The sequence below is a fragment of the Chelonia mydas genome, chromosome 9 (genome assembly GCF_015237465.2).
Source record: "Chelonia mydas isolate rCheMyd1 chromosome 9, rCheMyd1.pri.v2, whole genome shotgun sequence".
NCBI classification, from domain to species: Eukaryota; Metazoa; Chordata; order Testudines; family Cheloniidae; genus Chelonia; species Chelonia mydas.
In genome coordinates, this window is record NC_057855.1 from 61,492,442 (window position 1) to 61,516,007 (window position 23,566).

General features: G+C 53.8%; 1 protein-coding gene across 4 annotated transcripts in view; it reads right to left on the minus strand.

The window, feature by feature from the left end:
* KLF8 (Kruppel like factor 8) overlaps positions 1 to 23,566 on the minus strand; it is a 94,265-nt gene that overhangs the window by 60,225 nt on the left and 10,474 nt on the right. Inside the window, exon 2 of one of the 4 annotated variants that reach the window (XM_043522091.1) lies at positions 11,647 to 11,809. The exons of the other annotated variants lie outside the window; for them this stretch is intronic. The gene's annotated coding sequence lies outside the window, so the exon portion shown is untranslated. The remainder of the gene's footprint in view (positions 1 to 11,646; positions 11,810 to 23,566) is intronic. 4 annotated transcript variants of the gene reach the window in all.

Consider the following 23,566-nt stretch of genomic DNA (forward strand, 5'->3'; position numbering starts at 1 on the left):
CAGCTGAGGCATAGCAGCAATGGATGGGGCGGCCCCAGGGATGCACGTGACCCCAGAACTCGAAGGGGGAGGAGCCAAGAGATCATTTGCTCCCCACGGGCCAATCCCCCAGCTGCCCCTGGTGGCTCCCATGCCTGATGCCGAGTGTCCTTCCAGTTTGATCTCAGCCACTAATGCATCACCCCAGAAAGGGTTAAGGGAAGACACAGAGGGGACTGTGGGAAGCAGAAGCATGGGCACCTTGCCCAGCACTGCTCTCTCCATGCCAACACCGCCTGGAGCAAAGTTCAAGGATCCCCCATCCATCCCTCCAGCCACATGCCGGGTGGCTCCAGGGCCAGGGCTGAGCAGGGCAGGTGGTACCCAATCTAGTGCAGGGGACATGGCCCCCAAAGCTAGCAACTTGGCATGGTGAAGACTCCTGGCTCCAAGGCATCTGCCAACCCCTCCGGATGGCACAGCCATATCCACTGGAAAGCCTGGTTTGGGCCCTGGACAGTAGAAGCCAGCTCAGTCCTGCACCAGTGACCTGTCTACATCCCCTCAGCATCCTTCGCCTCGGAGCTCCTCCCCACAGAGTGCCTCCAACATGGAGCAGCTCCAGGCGCCATACCAGCCTGCCAGGGCTCAGGGACGGGGAGAAGACAAGGGTCGCTTTGGCGGAAGGACAGAGATCCCTCACAGAGCATGACAGCCTCCCACAGGATGGGGCTCCCTTGAGATGCTGACATTGGTCAGGAGAACAGGCTGCAGGGCACAACCCTTCCCAGCTCTGCTTTCCATGGTGTCTACACCAGGGTTCAGGGCCATCTCACAATGCCATGTTCTCCCACTGCAGCCTGCAGGGCAGGGGTGCTGCTGCAACCCCCCAGCATAGACAGGCAAAGACCCGATTGACTCTTCCAGTGCAGGTCTTAGCCCACTTTCAAGCAGGGGTACAGAGAACAGGTACACAGCAACGGGATGTTCAGGAATGCAGGCTCCAAGAATGATCGCACGACACGTCCGTTTATGGAGAGGTTGGGCGTCTGTCAGAGGGATCCACGAACACAGACCTCTGGCTCAAAGCAGGGTCTACGCCGTTGGCCCAGCCCCTGCACGGAGGGATTAAGGACACAGCAATCCACACAACGGCATCATCTCCAAGTTCACCCATGGGACGTCTCAACCAGGAAGCCTCCACTGAATGGAACAGGGAACATGGAGGATGGGAGGAGCAACCCTGAGAATTAGCCCATATGCCAGCTGTGGTATTTCAGATCCAAGTGTTGGGGGCCAAGAACCCCTGATTTAGGGGGTGAGGGAGATGCATGCACCCTGACAGCCCATCTCATTGAGGGGATGGGAAGTGGTTCAAAAAGCCATACCTCTTCCTGGGGCCTGGCATCACCACCAAGTCTCAGTGACTCGGGGGATGCTCCCCATCTGGGGGGTAGGAAGAGGCAAGTGCCCTCCAGATGGCATTTTCCAGCTGGGTTCTAGACAGAAAGGGAAAAGCCACCCTTTCCCTCCATCCTCCTGCCACTGGCAGCTCCCACCCCAGCAGCTCAACCTGCCAGGGCCCGAGGCTCCAGGCAGCACCAGCTTCTCCTCATTATAAGCAGAGGAAAGTCCCCTGGGAGAGGCAGGCCTGCCCAGACCTGGGGCTTTCAGATATCAGGCTGGGTGGGGCAGATTAACGACTCCACTGACCCAAACCCGGGGAGGGGATATCTGCTCCTCCCTCGGCATCTCTGGGACTCCCGTATCCGTCTGTCTGTGCAGCCGTCCTAGGAGAACTTCCCCCACGTACGGGAATATTCCCTCCCCTGCCTCTGCGGCAAAGTAACGTTGTCATCTCCTTCCGTGCACGTGCGGGGGCTGATTCCCAGCGACATTCAGGCCCCTCTATGTCAGAAGAAGGGGGTGGAAACAGCCTGCTGAGACCCCGCCCCCCCCCCGGCCCGGTGTGTGCGGCCTCCCCAAATAGTGTTGTGGTGGCAATAGGCCCCAGCTCCCAGGCCCTGCTGTGGCTAGAGTACACTGCACTGCAGCTGTCCTCTGCTTCCCAGGGACCACAGGGAGCAGAGCAGAAGTTAGAGCAGCTTTGAGGCTGCTCTGACTTTATGTCCCACAATGTAGGTTAGCAATTCAGCCCTGAATACAGGGAGCAGCAAGGTGGCTTACAGCCACTTAGGGTGACCAGACAGCAAATGTGAAAAATCGGGACGGGGGTGGGGGATAATAGGAGCCTATATAAGAAAAAGACCCAAAAATCGGGACTGTCCCTATAAAATCGGGACATCTGGTCACCCTACAGCCACTGTAACTCCTCACTGTTACCACCCCATGCACAGGAATGGGGAAGCAGAGAATCAAGCCTAGCAGTGTCTCTCTTCCCTTCCCCTCATTCATTTCACCCCTGTAACTGAGGAGCACTGGGGTTGCCCTCTGACCCGCACTGACCCTCAAAGGTGAGCTCTCTCGTTTGATCAGAGGGCCAGAGCAACAAAGGCAGGTGCTCTCCCACCTTGGGGTTCATGCAGCCCATCTGGCATTGGGGGTGGATGTGCGGCTAGATGGCAGCATGACCAGAACTACCCCTGGATTCAAGTCCTGACTCACTGGCTCGGGCCCCATCACTGATCAGAGAGGGGAGTAAGGCCTGACGGGATGGATTTCCTTCCCCAGTGCCACAAGAACTGCTGGATTGAGCCACCTCCGCGCTGGCCGATATGCCAGGCAAACAGTGCCATATAGGCCACGTGACCGTCCCTGGAAGACCGCGCCAGGACACTGCACAGGGAAAGGACTGAGCCAAGCACCTGGAGTTCAGGCAGGAAGGTTCCTCCTGGGGGCAAACCCGCTGCTACAGCAGGATGGCCCTTGACACTGGGCCCCACAGCTGCAGGATCTCCAAAAGGACCCTACAGCAGGAAGACGGGTGCTGGAAACACCCAGTTCAGGGCAGTTATACAGAACAGCAGGTGCTTGGCCCTGCCAGCGTGCCCGGATCCAGGGCTAATGGGCACGGGGCTAAAGCAGGGGGGAGCCGGTCAGTCAGATGCAGTGACTGACAGGCCAAGGGGACTGACTGGTAATGCAGGGAGGTTTTGGGGAAAATCGGTGTTTCGGCATGTGCTTATAGGAAGTCCCTTCTGAGGTGCCATGTGTCCTTCCCCATCAAGCTCTGCTGATGTCTCTTAATCCCAACCTGAAGCCCCCCCCCCCACCTCCCCTGCCCCCCAGGCTCTCCCAACACCCGCAGCTCTGCTGATACCCCTCACTACTGACCTACAGCCCCCCAAATCCTTCACTATTCCAGCTCCCCCCAAGCCTGCGGACACTTTATTTTCTATTCTGGTTGGCTCAGCCCTTGCATATTTGATACCAGATGTCACTGCAGAACGCAAGTCGGGAAACATTAGACCTCATTAAAACTCAACCTGCTCTGCTGCTGGGTGTGGTGCGAGTTCTGTAGGGAATTCGGCCCATGCGCCTCCATCCTGACCTGCAGCCTCCTCTGCTACTCCAGTCATGGGCTCCCCCGCAGGGCTACCAATGCCCCGCAATCCTGAGCCACAGCTCCTCTGCTGTTCTGCTCCTGGGCTCCTTTCCTCCCCAGCCACACAGCTCTGCCAACGACCCGCTGCAGCCTGGCCTGCTAGCCCAGCCTTGGGCTCCCCCTCCCCCCAGCCCTGCCGATGCTCCTCCGTCCTGGCCTGCAGCCACTCCTGCTATTCCAGCCCTGGCGCTTCTCAAGCCTGCCAACTATGCCCAACTCTCCGCCTGCCCAAACATGCCCCTCCAGCACTACGCCGAGCCCAGCAGACGCCCTGCACGTGACACTCCCAGCAGCCCTGACTCCCGAGACTCCAGAGCACAAGCTGGAGAGGAGCACAACTCAGGAGATGCCAGCTTTGCCAACATCTTGCCCCCAGACAGAGCACTGCCCTGCCTCTCCCACCAGACCCTCCCTCCTCTAACCCAGAGCGTGGAGGGCAAGGCACAGCTGGAGCACTTGGCCCCAAATCATCCCTACTGCCACAGTGCCAGCAAGGAAACCGAGGCACCGAGAGGGTACGGGACTCTACCAAGGTCACAGTGCAAGTCAATGGCAGGAACAAACCCAGATCTCCCAACTCGTAATCCACTGACCCAACAGGGACAGACCAGGGTCCCCTGCTCGGATCACTAGCCTATGCTCACTGGGAGTGCCACCTCACAGAGGTACCTTGCACTTTACCCCATAGTCAGTCCCTCCCCACTCCCAGCTCCATCAGCACATGGCCCTTCCCAGCTATGCCACGAACGACCAATTGGGTAATTACAGGGCTCAGAGACACACAGCTATTTAATGGGGTTTCCATCTGCCAGCAGCGGTGCACGTAGAAATGGCCACAGAACACCTGGAGCGCATGCCGGCTGCATGCAGCAGGAGGCCGGCAGGTATCCGAGATCCCTGCAGAGACAAGTCCAGGAACAGACCAGCGTTAGAAACATGGGGCTTCGTGCACATGGCTAGAACAGCCACTCATCCCACTGCAACACACGTCCCTACCCCCTGCAAACACCCCGCCCTCCTGAAATATTCATGGCTGAAAGGGATCTGTTGGCTATTATATACCAGCTGCATGTGGGACAGAGATCCTGCAGGCCACAGTGGTGGAGTAGAATAGCAGGGCTCTCAAAGGACTGTGCTGTACAGGGTGTCAGGCCTAGGATAGCAGGGGGGCTACAGATCAGAGGCACCCTGCCTAACGGTGACGGCACCCAGTAGCGTGTGTTCAAGACCTGATACTGCTGCAGGCTGCCCTGGCGTTCTGCAATAACACCAGGTATCAAACACGCAGGAGCTGAGCCAAGTGTCCCGCAGATCTGGGGGGAGCTGGCTCTGCCAGGCCTGTCAAAACCCACCACAGGTTTCTCCACCCCCAATCCATGTGCCCAAAGAGCCCAGAGGTCAAAGCAAATGGCTCCAGGGAGGATTGGGGGGAGCTCTGCCCTCGCCAAGCACAGAACCTGCATCCCTCCCTAAAAGACAAGCCCTCCAACTGCAAGATGGCAACAGAACTTCATGGACTTCAGCTCAGATCCAGATGGTCTGCTGGTCATAAAACTTGTGCAAGATCCTCAGCTGGTGTAAGCCAGTGTAGCTCCATCAACTGCCAATGGAGCGCAGCCAATTGGCGCTGGCCCCTAGGTCAAGATGCACCACAGGCGACCCTGGAAGTCTTACCCGTTTTAAGGCAGAGGAGGGGAATTTACCAAAAACCAAACCCTCCTGGGTGATCTGTCCTTCAAATTAACCTAACACTTTGCCCCATTCTCTACCCCCCCCCCCGCAAAAGCGCTTTAAGCACATGAATTACCACACCTTCCCCGCCCTGTGAATCATGTTAGCAATTTTTGTTATTGAGATGTGGGAAACTGAGGCAAGGAGGTCAAGGTCCCCATTTTTGTGCCTACTCATTCAGTGTCCCCGTTCTTTGGGGGAAGGCACCAGGGATCAATTTGCAGGGGTACTTAGCCCCTGAATGTCCATGAGACGTCAGGTGCTCAACACTGCGGAAGAATCAGGCTGCTAGGAGCTTAGGGCGGGACGCCCCAAGCCAACCTCTGCACAGGATTAGCAGCCACTTTTGAAAGTTTTGGCTTAAGTGATCCAGTGGCAGAGCTAGGAACAGAATCCAGGTGCTCTGCCTCAGACACCTCCTCCAAGCAAGAAAAAGAACCCAGGCGTCCTATTAACCCGCCCCCGCCCCATACTGTAGGACTGGCCCAGGGATTCCAGCTGCCCCTGCTGCAGCCCTACACACAAGAGGGGAAGGCCCCCCATTTCCTGCATGTCTCACGTAAACAAACCCCAGGCAGTAAGGTACGGTGTCCGGCTGTTCACATGGACACACGGTCCACTGGAAGGGGAAGAGAGGGGCACTTCCAATTTAAATCTGAAAAGGGATGGTTGGCATAGAGAACAGAATAATGGTCCCCAGGAAAACAAAAACAAGCATTTGCCAAAGCCTCCATGCTCAGATATCCCCCTGAGCCTCGGGGTAGAGGGTGACACTGTGGTGTGAGCAAAGGGTATCTCTTCAAGGCCAGACATTAAAAAGGTATGGGGGGGGATGGGGGAGGAAATCTGGTAGTTGGAACTGGGGGTGGGGTCAGGATTCCTGGCTTTGATTCCCAGCTCTGGCACTGACTCTCTGGGCGCCCTTGGGTAAGTCACGGCACATCTCTGTGCCTCAGTTTCCCCTGTACAGTGGGGACAATGAGCTGGCCAGCCAATAGGTAGGAATCCATTTTTAACGAGGCATTTGGGAAGGGATGCTGGGCTAGATGCTGCCTGGGAAGTGCCCATGATCTCCTGCCCATTTTCAGGCAAAGGAACTTGACCGCATCTCTTCGGTAAGAAGCATCACTAGGACGTGCAGCTCCCCCTTGCTGTACTCTCCTGCACCAGGTCCTGGATGGGCCTGGCTATGGAGAGTGCCTCTCTCCCCGTCCACCCCACCCCTGCTTAGACAGCGGCACTATAGAAACTCCAGGCATGAGTTTCCCAGTGACAGAGCTGTCCACCAGCAGGCGGAGGGTTTTAAAGGGCCAGCAGCAACTGCCGCCTCCGCAGGCCTGGCCCCTGTGAGACTGCCTCCCACGGCCACACCTGGTGCTTTAAGAGCTGGATTGGTGCCCACCCTGCGAATGAGTTGGGGAGGAGAGATCCCAGCCCTGCATTGGGCGGGACAGGCTGGGAGGTCTCAGGCAGACGCACAGCAACACTGCAGTCAGAATCCCCCCTAGCTCCCCCCCATCCACCCAGCTCACAGCTGTGACCTTCCAAGCCTGTCACAAGAGCCCGCCTCCTGCTCCATGGGAAACTAACCCTATTATTAAAGGCATAGGGCCCCCATTTCCTTAACCCAGGTTAGCCGGCTGGGTGGGGAGGGGGCTGGGGGGCCACAGAAGGCGGTCACAGAGCAAAAGGTGGCTGCAATGCGGCCACATGCTGTGATGTGCTGCAATGAATCAGGAATGTGCTATCTGTGCCGATGATATGTCTGTACAGCGCCTAGCACAATCGGGTCCCGGTCCATGCACTGGGGCTCCTAGGCAGGATGGCAATACAAATAAGCATGGGCGAGTTGCCCGTGCCCAACTCACTAGCAGCAGGAAAATGGGGTTTGGGATGGGGGGTTGGTTAAACGCCAAAACAGATGAGGGGGAGGGATCAGAAGGCTCAGAGCTCTTCACCAGCAGGTCATGGTTTCGAAGACAGCCCAGGCCAAGAACTGTCACCGTCTGTGGCTTACTGAGTGGCCTGAAACCCAGAGAGAGGTGTGGGAGGGATCTCAGTCCAGTTCTTAGTGGGCAGGTATCTATAACCCACTGTCCCCTCCAATGGCGGCCTGCGTCTGAACCCCCCAGAGAAGGGCTGAGGCACGTCAGCAAGGGCCTTTGGGTTTCTGGAACCTCACACCAGATCACCACCATGGAAAGAAGCCGAGCGACGGGCTAAGGAGCTCAACCTTCGTGCCCACCAGCCCCATGTGGGCTGGGATGAGAGTGCCAGGCCTGGCTGTTCCTTGCTGATGCATGGCCCATCCCAGACTCCAGAGCTAGCAAGAATTTCTGCAGAGCCAGGGTACAAGGTAGCCCCTGGCAGAAGTGGCCGACATGGCCACGTTCCCCAGAGCAGCAGTCACAGGGCTAGCCCTGGGCTGGGTCTGTAAATGGTTGCAAACAAACAGATCTTTCAAGCAGGAGAAGACCAGGGCGCTCAGCCTCAATCGCAGAGGGGAACTGGCCAGACAGCCTGCAGGGAGGGGGAAGGAGAAGAATGGGATCTCTCACCAGTGGCACAGAATGGCCCTTTGCCCCCAGCAGCTGGCAGGTGCTGGGGTTCACCAGAAGAGGCCTGCCCATGACCCACATTAACATCCTACGGCCCCAGAGTGAGGACGGTGCAGCTCAGCAACCCAATGAGCACCCAGTGGCTGTGCTGCCATGGGCAGGAATCCTGCAGAGGACAGTGCCCAGCGAGGCACACGATCCTTCCGCAGCACGAGCCCGGAGGGCCAGAGGGAGACGCACATGGGGAGAGTCGCTCCCTTGTCACCGCTGGGGAAAATGCTCCATGCCAGGGGGCTGATCCCCTTCGGGGCAGGGGGAAGGGCAAAGCAAAGGCGAACCAAGTGGGCCAGCGGGGACCATTTGGCACTTAGACACTCCAGAGCAGAACGAAGGAGCAGCTCCTATGGAAGAAAGCAGTGCAGCTCATGTTTGGGACTCCAGAGAGGAGGCAGGGAAGGGGACAGAGTGCTGCTGAGATGCCCAGAGCAGCCGGGCGGTGGGGGACAGACCCAGCTCAAGAGGAATTTCAGGGAGAGAAGAGACAGGAGTTTGCCTGGTTCAGCGGTGGCTGAAATACCACCCCACCCTGGCGTTACGCTCCCTCCCGGCGTTGACAGCAGGTGCTTTATGCATGGGCGGGGCAAAGAGAATTCCCAGGCAGTTTCTTGGAACTACTAGGGCTGTAGGCAGGTTCCCCTTCCATCCCAATGGGGTAGGAACGCCCCTGGCCAACACACCCACTTGCAGAGGAGCAGGCAGCCTCTAGAGCGAGAGAGACAAGGCAACTTTCCATTCCCAGCACACGCAGCCACACTCTGGAGGCTGAGTGGCAGCTCCCCTCAGCCGCCAACTCAAGGCCGGAATTCACATGCAAGAGGGAAATGACCCCTTAGAAGAACTGGGCAGATCTCTGCCCCGTGAGCCCTCCTGGCCGTGCTTCTCTCTCCAACCCCAAGCCAGGGCACGTGGGAGGGAACAGTCCAAAGGACCAAGCACAGCCAAGCGAGCCAGCAACTCCTGGGTACTAATTTCAGCCCTGCTACTGACTCCTGCAGCCTTGGGCAAGTCACTTAATCCCAGTCACTTGCCCCATCTGTAAAGTGGGCACAACAATCTTTGCCTACCTGACAACGGGGAGCTAGCAGCCTGAATGTGTTCCCAATTTTGGCTGGGAACGCCATGGCCAAGGCCAGTGCGAGCTGCAGAGCAGGTGATCGGGGCAGCGCCTGGGGGCGGTGCATGAAGCCACCCTGGCCGCCCTTCTGCCTAGGAACAGAAGGACATGCCGCCACTTCCCAGGAGTTGCATGGACTTCTGTCCCTGGGAAATGCTGGGGCCGCTCTGAGGTCAGCACCGCCCGAAGCCCACACCTGTTTCCGTGCCCCAACCCCCCTCCTGGAGCCTGCACCCCACACCTCAACCCCCTGAATCATAGAATATCAGGGTAGGAAGGGACCTCAGGAGGTCATCTAGTTCAACCCCCTGCTCAAACCAGGAACAACCCCCAAATAAATCATCCCAGCCAGGGCTTTGTCAAGCCTGACCTTAAAAATATCTAAGGAAGGAGATTCCACCACCTCCCTAGGTAACGCATTCCAGTGTTTCACCACCCTCCTAGTGAAAAAGTTTTTCCTAATATCCAACCTAAACCTCCCCAACTGCAACTTGAGACAATTACTCCTTGTTCTGTCATCTGCTACCACTGAGAACAGTCTAGAGCCATCCTCTTTGGAACCGCCTTTCAGGTAGTTGAAAGCAGCTATCAAATCCCCCCTCATTCTTCTCTTCTGAAGACTGAACATCCCCAGTTCCCTCAGCCTCTCCTCATAAGTCATGCGTTCCAGTCCCCTAATCATTTTTGTTGCCCTCCGCTGGACGCTTTCCAATTTTTCCACATCCTTCTTGTAGTGTGGGGCCCAAAACTGGACACAGTACTCCAGATGAGGCCTCACCAATGTCGAACAGAGGGGAACGATCGCATCCTTCAATCTGCTGGCAATGCCCCTACTTATACATCCTAAAATGCCATTGGCCTTCTTGGCAACAAGGGCACACTGTTGACTCATATCCAACTTCTCGTCCACTGTAACCCCTAGGTCCTTTTCTGCAGAACTGCTGCCGAGCCATTCGGTCCCTAGTCTGTAGCGGTGCATGGGATTCTTCCGTCCTAAGTGCAGGACTCTGCACTTGTCCTTGTTGAACCTCATCAGATTTCTTTTGGCCCAATCCTCCAATTTGTCTAGGTCCTCTGTATCCTATCCCTACACTCCAGCGTATCTACCACTCCTCCCAGTTTAGTGTCATCTGCAAACTTGCTGAGGGTGCAATCCACACCATCCTCCAGATCATTTATGAAGATATTGAACAAAACCGGCCCCAGGACCGACCCCTAGGGCACTCCACTTGATACCGGCTGCCAATTAGACATGGAGCCATTGATCACTACCCGCTGAGCCCGACAATCTAGCCAGCTTTCTATCCACCTTATAGTGCATTCATCCAGCCCATACTTCTTTAACTTGCTGGCAAGAATACTGTGGGAGACCGTGTCAAAAGTTTTGCTAAAGTCAAGGAACAACACGTCTACTGCTTTCCCTTCATCCACAGAGCCAGTTATCTCGTCATAGAAGGCAATTAGATTAGTCAGGCATGACTTGCCCTTGGTGAATCCATGCTGACTGTTCCTGATCACTTTCCTCTCCTCTAAGTGCTTCAGAATTGATTCCTTGAGGACCTGCTCCATGATTTTTCCAGGGACTCAGGTGAGGCTGACTGGTCTGTAGTTCCCAGGATCCTCCTTCTTCCCTTTTTTAAAGACGGGCACTACATTAGCCTTTTTCCAGTCGTCCACGACCTCCCCCGATCGCCATGAGTTTTCAAAGATAATGGCCAATGGCTCTGCAATCACATCCGCCAACTCCTTTAGCACTCTCGGATGCAGCGCATCCGGCCCCATGGACTTGTGCTCGTCCAGCTTTTCTAAATAGTCCCGAACCACTTCTTTCTCCACAGAGGGCTGGTCACCTTCTCCCCATGCTGTGCTGCCCAGTGCAGTAGTCTGGGAGCTGACCTTGGTTGTGAAGACAGGCAAAAAAAGCACCTGCCCCAGCCCTGAGCCCCCTCCTGCACCCCAAACCCCTCATCCCTGGCCCCAACCCAGAGCCCACACCCCCAGCGGGAGCCTCACCCCCTCCCACACTCCAACCCCCCTGCCTCAGCCCAGAGCCCCCTCCCACACTCCAAACCCCTTGGCCCCACCCCCAGCCCAGCCCTCTCCTACACCTCAAACCCCTAATTTCTGGCCCCATCCTGGAGCCTGCACTCCCAGCCAGAGCCCTCACCCCTTCCTGCACCCCAACCCCCTGTCCCAGCCCAGTGAAAATGAGCAAGTGAGTGAGGGTGGGGGAGAGTGAGCAACAGAGGGAGGGGGGGATGGAGTGAGCAGGAGGGGGCCTTGGGGAAAGGGGCGGGGCAGGGGGCGGAGCAAGGGGCTGGGTTTTCTTCAATAGAAAGTTGGCAGCCCCCACAGCGAGAGCACGCTGCACTGCCGTTATAGGAGTGAGATGGGTGAGATGGAGGGAACCCTTATGTGCCCCCAAAATAATACTTGGGGGACAAACGTCTGGCTGAGGGTTCCCAAAAGTGACCCGTAGTTTTGGGGGTCTCAGTTTTAGGAGCCCAACTCGAGACACCTCAAAGAGGCCAGATTTCCAGAGGGTGGGTGCTCAGCATGGTCTGAAAATCAGCCCCCCTGCCCAGGTGTCTCAAGCTGGGCCACCCCAAAAATCATCAGCCACCCACACCAATCTCAACCTTTCAGTGTCCAGGCCGACGTGGAGACACCCAGTGTGGAATCCTCTCTGCGAGAAGCAGTGTGTGGTCACAACAGCAAAAGCATCAGCACAGCTTCCCAGCTCAGGTCCCTCTTCGGGCAGCTGTTCACCGGGAGGAGGGGGAGGTGTCGAGACTCTTTTTCCTGGGACCAGAGGGGGTGGAGAGGAAGAGGCCGAAACAAGAGTCAGAGATGACAAGGAACCAGAGGAAAGAGACCAAAGATTATGATGAGGGGAGCGGCAAAAGCTTAGAGAGCAGAGATCCCTTCTAGGGCTCCCTAAACAGGGTCATTAATAGCTTCGGGATGGGCGCCTCCCAAGGACCCCTCAGGATGAATGGCTAGAATAGGAGCATCGGTAGATAGATGCCGAGTTTTCCCTTGAGTCTCGGGGTAGGGCCACTGACTGACACTGGTCAATTGGTTACTTGTTATTTTGTTAGCGAACCGCCATTGATTAATCTTGATCTATGGATCCAAGGTGCGCACTTTAGAAATTGAAAGCAGCTCTGTTCGTTTACTGCCCCCCCCCAACCCTTATTTCACCTAATATAACACAATCCAGACACCAGCAGATATCCCACAGCACAAAACCACAGGGCTCCTGCCCAGTGAGCTCCCTTGGCAACCCCCAGCAGCTAGATCAGCCCGTGTCCCACCAGCCACCTCTGCAGGAGAGCCCGTGAACGTCCTTGGGGCTGACAGCATAGCAGCATGCATGGGGACAGTCGCCTGCACAAAGGGCGGCTCCAGTGCCATGGAGCATTGTGTCAGTAACACCACTACAGGACCCGCTGTCCTACAGGCTCTAGGGAGCAGTGATGCACCAGCTAGACGCAAGCCGTTGCAGGGAGACTTCACTGGACACATTAGAAAGCTTAAAGGCTCAAAAGAAACTGGATTGATCTGGACTGAGCTCCAGCAGATGTGCCATACCCTTCGCCCAACCTTCTTAGGCCTAGTCGAATCACAGCACCAAACCAGTTTAACTAACAGGTCTGATTCCAAACTGGCACAAGCCCTTGTATGGACACCTATATTGCTTTAAATCTGGCTTCTAAACTAAATTGATCTCAAAGCTAAATTGCATAAGAGAGACAAGGAGGGGGAGGTAATATCTTTTATTGGCCCAACTTCGGTTGGTGAGAGAGACAAGCTTTTGAGCTTACACAGAGCTCTTCTTTAGGACAGGGTTTATTGACATAAGCAAAGAGCGTCCACAGAAAGGTTTGCAGCATGGGAATTAAAGAGGTCTTTGAACGGACGTGGCCCTCGGAAGCGTGTCCTGGGAGCTTAAATATCCACCCAGGGACTTTTGTTCATCAGGAATCACTAAAGACTCAGAGTCAGCCACATGTGGTCCAGTTTATCGGCCTGAGAAGGAAGAGACAGCCCTGCTGGGCTCGGACCCTGCGACACCAGCAAATTCCAAACCTGCTGCTTAGACCACTATGCCATCCCCCAGGGCCAGGAATGGGTCTGTGAGGGTTGAGTCGCTGTGTTTGCGGCGCACACAGCCTGGAACCTCCCTATCTTCACACACCCTACAGATGTGTGCATGGTGTTGCACATGCCCCACACACCATCATCCATCCAACGTGGGGCAGGAATGCCCAACATAACCCTCCCAGCAGGGCTGGCCAGACCTTGGCTGACACCCATAGGAAGTTTGTGGAGACAGGCTACATAGGGTATGCCTACACTGAAAAGAACACCCACAGGAATGACTCTACGAGAACAGGTCAATGGACTCAGGCTCATGCTACGGGGCTAAAATAGCAGCGTAGATGTTCCGGTTCAGGCTGGAGCCTTGGCCCTGAGACCCTCCCCATCGCCAGGTTTCAGAGCCCGGGCTCCAACTGGAATGTTTACACCTACGCTGGCCCTATGAGCCAAAGTGAGTCGACCCAGACTCCGACTCGCTGCCATAGGGTTTTGTTTTGTGGGGTTTTTTTTTTTGTTTTTTGGTAGTGTAGACATACCTACAGAGTCATCTCAGGGACTTCCATGCCAGCAACAGGAGCAAGGTCTAGTAATGACTCTGCACCCTGCTATAGCCCCTCCCATTACAGCGGATACAGGTGTGACGCTGGCAGACCAGGTCACGCTGGAGAGTATTCAGGTCAGTTCACTTGTGTATTAGCATAGATCCAAATGAGTCTAAATGTCAAAGTATATTCAGATGTTTAAACTTCATGAAAACTAGTGGAATGTTACTTACATTGTTTTCACTCATCTGTTTCTGTTATAATGTAATACATATTGTAAATGTTTGCTATACCCCTGTAACTAAATAACCCATTAAAGAAATCTTGAGAAATGCTAAGAAAGGACTTAAGGACTTTAATAGAAAATGCTAATTTCCAAGCAAGGGACCATTATGTATGATGGTTGGAGGTGAAAAGACTAAATGCATTCCTCACTCACCGTCATCAAAGGAAAAGTCCAGGTGCGTAGAGATACTGTCAGCTTGCTTTGTGGGTGAAGAAACTCTAAATATGGATTCAGAGAAAGACGCTTTATCTCTGAGCTGCTTGGACTCTTACAGGGAAGGGTACCAGATGCAAAGTGGAGATCTCCAGAGACAATCTGGGAACCCTGAAAGATGTTTGGGAAACTGGCAGTTTATTACATCACTGCCACCATTTGGAATTACAAACTGTGACTTACTTGTACAAATATTTGACCTGCTTTAATCTCTCAATATCTCACCTCCTTTTCTTAGCTAATAAATCTTTAGTTAGTTTACTATAGAACTGGCTGTCAGCACTGTCTTTGGTGTAAGATCCAGAGTACCAACTGATCTGGGGTAAGTGACTAGTCTCTTGGGACTGGGAGCAACCTGATGTGATGTGATTTTTGGTTTAAATGACCATTATCACAAAGTTCAGTTTGTCTGGGTGGCAAGACAGACTGGAGAGTCTGAGGGGACTGTTTGTGACTCCATAGTATGACTGATATAGTGATCCAGGAGTTCCCATTTGTTATTGGCTTAGTGAAATCTAATTATAGAACATACCATCAGTTTGGGGTGTCTGCCCCATTTCTGATTGCCTACCTCCCAGCAGACTCTCACTGTCGTGAGCCATTCCAGACAGTGTGATAACAACAGGCACCCACAAATCCTCACAACCCCCCTGTGGCATGGGTATCACCTCTTTGTAAATGAGGAAACCGAGGCACAGAGCTTAAATGACTTGCCCAAGGTCACACTGAGCCCATGACAAGACCTAGGAACAGGTCTCGTGACCCTCCTCTCCGATTTATGCACAGTCCCCACCCCAAACTCAAGTCGGAATTTCCCTAGAGGAAATGTATCCTGTTTGCACTAAAGCATTAGCCCATTTAAGAGCTGTCCCCCTGCTGTGACTCATCCTTTCTCCACACAAAGCTCCAGCTGGGATTCAATGCGATTTCTCCATAACAGATTTCTTCACTGGACCAGCCCCGCACCGCCCCCCCTCAACACACACACAGGTACCAAAAAACCAAGAGGAACTATTGTAAAATCACCTGTGCTGGCAGAGAGGGCTCAGGGCTGGGGAAGAGGGGAGGAAGAGAGTTTAGGCTCAGAAGGAGGTTGTTTGCTTCACAGTCATACCCAGGATCCACTCTTCATATTTACAGCTCTTCCCACAACTGCAGAAAAAAAGTTTCCTAGCTAGGTGGCTACGGCCAGCGATGCAGAGGCACCAACAGGGCCTGCGGCTGCACTGTAAAGGAGGGATGCAATTCATGGCAAAAATTGGGGCAGACTCCACTGGAATAAAACCAGATGCCCTTGGACTTGAATCTGAAGGCCTCCAAATGTCTCAGCACCTCTGTTCTCTACTGTATGGCCATGTGATCTAAGGGCTCATCCCATGAAGGGGGCAAAGCGATCAGTAATGAGCCAAGGCTCGCAGCTGTTCCATGCAGCGAGTCTCTTCCTACATTCCAGTAACCAGGCTGTGGGGTGTTTTCATGCCTTTAATTCCACCTCTTTGGACCCCAGGAGAGTCATTATTCCTCACTCCCGTGCACTGGTGGTGAGAAAGACGGGATGAGGGGGCAGCAGAGAACACTACTCCATCCACAGGATCTGCTACCATTGATGACTGTGCTAAGGAAAGGTGGGCCCAGGTGAGTTGTGTGAAATAAACTCACTGCCGGCCCAGTCAGAAACCCACATGACCTCTCCTCTCACTCATGGCAACAAGCCATCAATGGGAAAACAGGGAAAACCAAAGCCTCTATGAACAGACCATGAGCTTGCAACTGGTGTCTGACAGGTCCAGACATAGGCCATAAGGATTTCTGATGGGCCACCCGGTGGGCTGGAGATTTATGAGAGGGATATATCACCCAGTGATTGAGACAGAATTTGCACAAGACGTGCTATAAAATATAAAACTTATATTGTAACAGTCCTGTGAATTCACACAGAGCTTTTCACCCGAGGATCTCAAAGCACTTTGTAACACAGGGATGACCTTTCATAGATGGGGGAAACTGAGGCACAGAGAAGGGAAATGACTTGCCCAAGGTCACATGCATTGAGCCATCAGCAAGGGTGGTTTAGATTAGAACCCAGTTCGCCTGATGCCTGCTCTAACCACTATACATCACTGTCTTTTCTATAGCAGGGAAGTTCAAATTCCAGTGTCTCTTTAATCTCCCTTCCTATTAGTTACCTTGAAAGATCACCTTTGTCTAGACCCGGGCTGTGAAAAAGCACCAGGGATGTTTGATTACTTCTCTGCAGACCTACAGCCTGACTGGATGCACTCAACAGATGCTGGTTTTTCCCCCCAGTGCTGAGCAAGGCCCGAAGATACATAATCCCCAAGTGCATCGGGTTCCAAATATCTCAGCTCCTGGGACCCACAGGTTCAGATTTGAATGGGGAGACTCCGTCCTTGCTCCTCCCCAGATAGAAGTCCCCCAAGATCCAGGCTATTTGCACGGAGTTGGGTGGGTGAGACTGGGGAGGTGAGAGCTTTTAAACCAAGGTCCTCACCACGGCAAGGGCATTAGCAACCCGAAGGCCTTTTCACAGCAGGGTAGATTTGCCCTGGTTTCCTTGACCCAAATGTGGGCATGGTTGAAGAGCCACCCCAGCAGCAGGTGCCTGGGAGGCGGGGGTGTCTTTGGAGAGGAGAGGCACGATATACACCAGAACAGCTGATTATCCAAAACAGAAAGCGAGACCTCCCTCCCACACGAGCACATGTGTGTTACACAGCCGTACACACCTGCAAACCGCAGGACGCTGTCTCTCACCCCGTGCTCCCACCCCCAACTCACACACTCAAGGCAGGATGCATTTGCGGGGACTTCCTCACCCTGTGCAGGATGTGAAACCTGAACACCAGGGAGCAGCGTCAAAAACCACCTCCGGACCCAAAGGGATCTCTACGGCCTTAGGACAACTGCTCCACATGACCTCAGCAGCGAGGACAAGGGACCCGGCCACCGTGTGGAATGGCTCAGCCCAGTGCATGCTGGGTCTGGAGAACCGAATCCCCTTCAGCATCAACGTAGTGGGAGACCTGGGAGGCAAGGAACACCCAAGTCCCACCAGGAATCGGAGGTGAAGCTGGAGAATACTTGCCCCACTGGCGATGGAGGAACGAGTGTCCCTGCTCCTCTGGCAATGGGAGAGGCCAGTGGGGAAGCTGCCCAGCTCATCTGGCAGTAGTTTGCTATCAGGGATGGCTCTTCCCCAATCCGGAGTCAGGCCAGGCACTGAATAAGAGGTCTGAGCCCTGTATCCTGGAGGAGAAGATCAAATCCCAGGCTCAGCAGTGTCTGTGGGCGGGGAAGTTACAGACTGAGAGGAACTAGAGGTGAAATACAGGGAGTGCCCGGCAGGGTTGGCACCATCATGGCTAGTACAAGACGGGATCTGCTGCAGCTGATGTGTCTGGTCACATCATAAGAACGGCCATAAAGGACAGACCAAAGGTCCATCAATCCCAGTATCCTGTCTTCCGACAGTGGCCAATGCCAGGTGCCCCAGAGGGAATGAACAGAACAGATAATCATCCAGTGATCCATTCCCTGTTCCCCACTCCCAGCCCTCGGCAAACAGAGGCTAGGGACACCATCCCTGCCCATCCTGGCTAATAGCCGTTGATGGACCTATCCCCCGTGAATTTATCTAGTTCTTTTTTGAACCCTGTTACAGTCTTGGCCTTCACAACATCCTCTGGCAAGGAGTTCCACAAGTTGATAGTGTGTTGTGTGTAAAAATACTTCCTTTTGCTCGTTTTAAACCTGCTGCCTATTAATTTCATGTGGTGACCCCCTAATTCTTGTGTTATGAGAAGTAAATAATACTTCCTTATTTACTTTCTCCACACCTGTCATGATTTTATAGACCTCTATCATATCCCCCCTTAGTTGTCTCTTTTCCAAGGTGAAAGAGTCCTAGCCTCATTCATCTCTCCTCATACGGCAGCTGTTCCATATCCCTAATCATTTTGGTTGCCCTTTTCCAATTCCAATATACCTTTTTAAGAGATGGGGCGACCACATCTGCACACAGTATTCAAGATGTGGGCATACCATGGATTTATATAGAAGCAATAGGATATTTCCTATTTTATTATCTATCTCTTTCTTAAGGATTCCCAACATTCTGTTCGCTTTTTTGACTGCTGCTGCACATTGTGGATAGTTCTCTGAAAACATCCATTCAATGACTCCAAGATCTCTTTCTTGAGTGGTAACAGCTAATTGAGACCCCATCATTTTGTATGTATAGTTGGGATTATGTTTTCCAATGTGCATTACTTTGCATTTAACAACATTGAATTTTGTCTGCTATCTTTGATGCCCAGTCATCCAGTTTTGTGAGATCCCTTTGTAGCTCTTCACAGTCTGCTTTGGATGTAACTATCTTGAATAGTTTTGTTATCATCTGCAAATTTTGCCACTTCACTGTTTACCCCTTTTTCCAGATCATTTATGACTATGTTGAACAGCACTGATCCAGAACCCTGAGGGACACCACTATTTACCTCTCTCCATTCTGAAAACTGACCATTTATTCCTACCCTTTTATTTCCTATCTTTAAACCAGTTACTGATCCACGAGAGGACCTTCCCTCTTATCCCATGACATCTTATTTTGCTTAAGAGCCTTTGGTGAGGGACCTTGTCAATGGCTTTTTGAAAGTCTAAGTACATTCTATCCACTGGATCACCCTTGTCCACATGCTTGTTGACTCCCTCAAAGAATTCTAGTAGATTGGTGAGGCATGATTTCCCCTTTACAAAAGCCACGTTGACTCTTCCCCAAGAAATAGTGTTCATCTATGTATCTGATGAAGTTCTTTACTGTAGTTTCAACCAATTTGCCTGGTACTGAAGTTAGGCTTACCAGACTGCAATTGCTGGGAATCTCTCTGGAGCCTTTTTTTTTAAAAAATTGGCATCCCATTAGCTATCTTCTGGTCATTTTCACTGAAGAGGGAAGCCTGGGGTTCAGGCTCCCAGTTAACACCCCCCGGACACTGGAAGGGGGGGGTGGCAGACGTCAGACAGACAGGAGCAGAGAGGAGGCACGAAAGGTTTGGGATGTGGTTTGAGGAGGAGGCTGCTGCCCAACAGGGGCGTTAGAGATGGTGCCCGGTGCAGAGCAGCAAGGGAGGACCCTGGGGAAGAGGGACACGAGAACCAGGTTTCCTCACAGGCGGAGCTATGAAGGCCAAAGCACAGGCTGTACTCGGGATAGCGAGCAGCAGGAGGGGCTCAGGGATGGCAGAGCAGGTGGCTGAGGGGGCCAGCTGGAAGGAGCAGCAGGTGGGGATGGGGAGACGGCACACAGATGGTTTGGGCCAGTGATGGGAACAGACACATACAATATGGCCAGAGCAGAAAAGAGCGTGGGGGCATTGGAGTAAGGAGGAGTGGACATGATGGGGGTGGCTAAGGGAACTGTAGGAGGACGGGGAACAGCAGGGACTACCATGGGCTCAGCACTTGTGGTTTGGTGCCAGGATTCCTTTCCAAGGGAAGCTGCAGCAGCACTGAAAGGAGGAAGGGGACACAGAAGGCAGGTTCCAAGGAGACAAAGAGGTCACAGAATACTGGCGCACGGCGGCAAATCAGTCGGGAAGGTTACAGGCTCTACAGAGGGAGGAGACCTCAGTCATTGAGCTCCCAGGATAGGACCCAATATTCACATGCTCAGAGCGTACGGTCCACCCAGGCCAAAGGTGAGGGATAGCTGCTGCAACTGGAGGGCTATGCACTCAGGAGAGGTTACACCCTAGGAGCAGCAATTAAAAGCATGATCAACTGAGCAGAGAGGGCATTACAGACAAGGGAGTGCTTAAGAGGCTGGATTCATATAGGGATGAGGGCTGATCTGGGGCAGAGATAAGGGGAGATGGAGGCCTGTGAAAAGGAATGGGGCCTAGTAAGACCACATGCAGTACAAAAGGAACAAAGGCAGGGCAGGGAGGTGATCCCAGGGAATGCGCTCCTGGAGGGAGTTAAGATTATGGGCTACTGAGGTATGGACGATTTTACTGTAATCGATTGTGTGATTATACTAATCACTAATACGTGACATGGCTAATACAGGGCTCTGAAGAACTGCCTACAGAAAACAAATTAGCAACATACTGAACCTTTCTTTCCCTAAAATCTGACTAGACTAATTTAAACACATGTTAATGTCACATCTGCAAATCCTAGTCTAGACACTGCCTAGATTACCCTGGTAAAGAGGCCTAGGTTACAAATTAAATCATTCATTGCATCACAGAAGTCCCTAGTTCAGATCAGGGCCCCATTGTATGAGAGAGTCCCCACCCCAGAGAGTTTACAATCTAAACAGACAAGCCAAAGGAAGTATTATCCCCATTTTACAGATGGGTAGAGTGAGGCACAGATACTAAGTGACTTGTCCCGGGTCACTCAGGGAATCTGAAATTAGAACTTGCATGTGCCAGTGCAGTCGTTAAACCATCACACAACGCTTCCTTCTTCCACTGTTGGTTTTCTACTAGTGCTCTACTTGGGACCAGACCAGTCGGTTTTATTCTCAGGTAGTCATGCACTCTATGGTATCTCTAGTCCAGCACTGTACAATTCCAGGCCAGCATTACCATCCCCATTTTACTGGTAGGTAAACTGAGGTGCGGGGAAGGGAAGTGACTCACACAGCAAGCTTTCAGCAGAACCCAGCTGGCAAGCACTTTGGCAAAGTATGAGGCACAGAGAGGCCAGCAGGAGTTACGTGTGATCGGAGCAGATCTGATCAGGATTTGTACAGCGCCAGCAAACAGAGTCTCACCACTTCCAGGTGACCTTGCAGAAGGAAACCACACACTAAGAACGCTCCGGGTCAGTGACTGGGGGCGGGCATTGGCCCAGCAATGGTGGTACCAGGAAGGGACAATTTTAGCTAGGAAACAGCACTAGGTACCTTGACGCAAGGCCACACACAGAAGCAAAGCACAGCCGCCCCACAGCCCTGCATGACTTCTGTCTGAGACCGGGGGTGGAGGGGGAAGAGAACAAGGCCATGAGTTGCTCCCCTGTTCCCAGAATTCAGGCGGGGCAGGGAGGAGGGGGAGGGGAGGAAGCCAGGCTGCCTTTTGCGGAAGCTGAGCGGTTGTTGTGCGCAGAGCCTGGCCCGCAGGCAGGCAAGGGGAAGGCAAACATGCTGCAGGGCTGTGCAACAAGCAGCTGTTGCTGGGGTGGGGGTGGGGGGCGGATTTTATGTTTGTTTGGCCTAATCCTCTGACCCATCGGCTGCTACACCTCCTGAACCTGGGACCGTTGTGCAATGCTGGCTGGGGGCCTGCACTGGGCTGCGGCACAGAGACGCAGCTGGGTGTGGTTAGCAGGTTACCACACCCCGCGGCAGCCCAGCCCTGCTAATCCCAGGCTGAGAGGGGAGGGCGGGAGCATGGGGCCCAGGCAGGTGCTCTCCTGGGGACGGTTTCTTTTGGCTCCAGAGCCACAGAAAATCTGCCCTTTTTTGGGGTCCCAAAAAGACAGCTGGGGAGGAGCTGGAGGGGAGAAAGCAGCCCGGGCTCAGTGCTGACAGCTGGAGAGGGGGTGGGGAGGATGGTACAGTGGACACAGACCCAGGGCTGGCAGGATAAGCAGCAGCTCACATGGCGTCTGCCTGACAGACCCCAAAGCCTAACCTAGAGTGGCTGCAGAAGCAGAGAGAGGCGCTCACCCCCAGCGCAGGGCCTGGGGTTGAGTGGGAAGCAGCAGAGGGGAAGCCCCCAGTTTATACCTGTAAGGAGCAGGAGACTAAGCCCACTTGGCCCAATCGGATCAGAGCAGCTGCCCTCCCTCCCCCAGCCCCACTGACTCTGACCAGAGGAAGGGGCAGCCTCCAGCCCACCAGGTGTCAAATCCCTCCCTGAGCCGGCAGCATGTGCCCTGAAGCACGAGAGTTGGGAAGAGGCCAGGTTGAAGTGAGCGGAGCCCTAGCAAGAGGTCCTCAGTGAAGAGCCTAGGAGACCCTACATCATCATACAGCACAGCTGGCAGGGTACACATCCCCATGCAAGACCCAGCTCCTTGGCCCCATTGCCGAGACAGCCAGAAAGGGGTTAACCACGAAGCAGACACCTCTCCACAGCAGACTGGGAGGAGGCCACCAAATCCTTCCTCACGCCCCCAGCCACAGCAACTTGGTGGACTCAGGCTGGCACGGCCTAGACTTGAATGACCCCTCTGTCCCTTTTCTAATCCCCTGGGTCTTTCGCTCCCGGATCAAATGACTCCAGAAACCCAGCTGAGGCCACTATGTTGGGCTGAGATCTCATACCAACATGGGTGGATTTTGGAGATGACCCGAACTGCAAGGCTGGGATCTAGGTCACGGTCACACACACACACACCCCTCTGTTCAAAGAGTCAGATCCTCTGAGATCCTGGCCCCAATATTCCACAGAGGCAACGAAACCAGCTGGACTGGTACACCCAGCCCCGCCCAAGAGTGGCACTGGGAGCTCTAGTGCCCCCTGCTGCCCAGCAGGAAGCACCTCTTCACCCCATGCCAAAGCTCCTGCAGCATGAAGTGCTTTGTTTCAAAGGGGCAGGCATGGTGGCAAGAGCCAGAGCGCAGCCTCCCTGCTGGGGCTCCCCTTTGCCAAGGACATCTGCGAGCCCCACGGGGGCCTGCTGCAAGTTCTCAATGTCACACAGGCTGCATACACCTATAAACAGTTCCGAAAGAGGCTGGCAAAGGCCCTGGAGTAGCCTGCTGCTGACAGGCCCAGAGACAGTCACGGGTGTGCAGCATAGGAATCCTGTACACTTGGTACCGGGGACAGAGTTTGGCCTCCTTTCAGAAAGGCGTCACAGGGTTGGGACATTAATCATTGTTATTTACTCTTGTTGCAGACGCACCTAGAAGCTCCCAGCTAAGATCAGGGCCCCATTGTGCAGAACACTGTACCTGCTCGCAGCGTATGAGAAGTCCCCACCCCATAGAGCTTACAGTCCATACAGACAGGGCATGGGAGGAGAAACTGAGGCACAGAGAGGTGACGTTACTTGCCTAAAATCACCCAGCAGGCGGAGCTGGGTTAAGAACCCATGTCTTCTGAATCTCCGCCATATCCCCTAGCCACTGGGCCACACCAGCTCTTGGTTCAAACAAAAATTTGCTTAGGAAAGTGAATCTTTTATACTGCTTCCTGCTTCTGACCAGGCTCCAAGAGCTGCTGTCTTGGGAGCAGAAGCATTTCCAAGCCCAGCCAGACACCAAGCAGCACACACTAACACTATGGGACCCTCTCGCCTACTGGGTTTGGAAGTTAGCAGGCCTGGTTCTGCCAAGTACTCACTCTGCAGCCTGGGACAAGTTTCTTCCCCTCATTGTGCCTCAGTTTCCTCATCTGTAACGTGGGAATAGTCATGTTTTGGAACGTGCTTTGC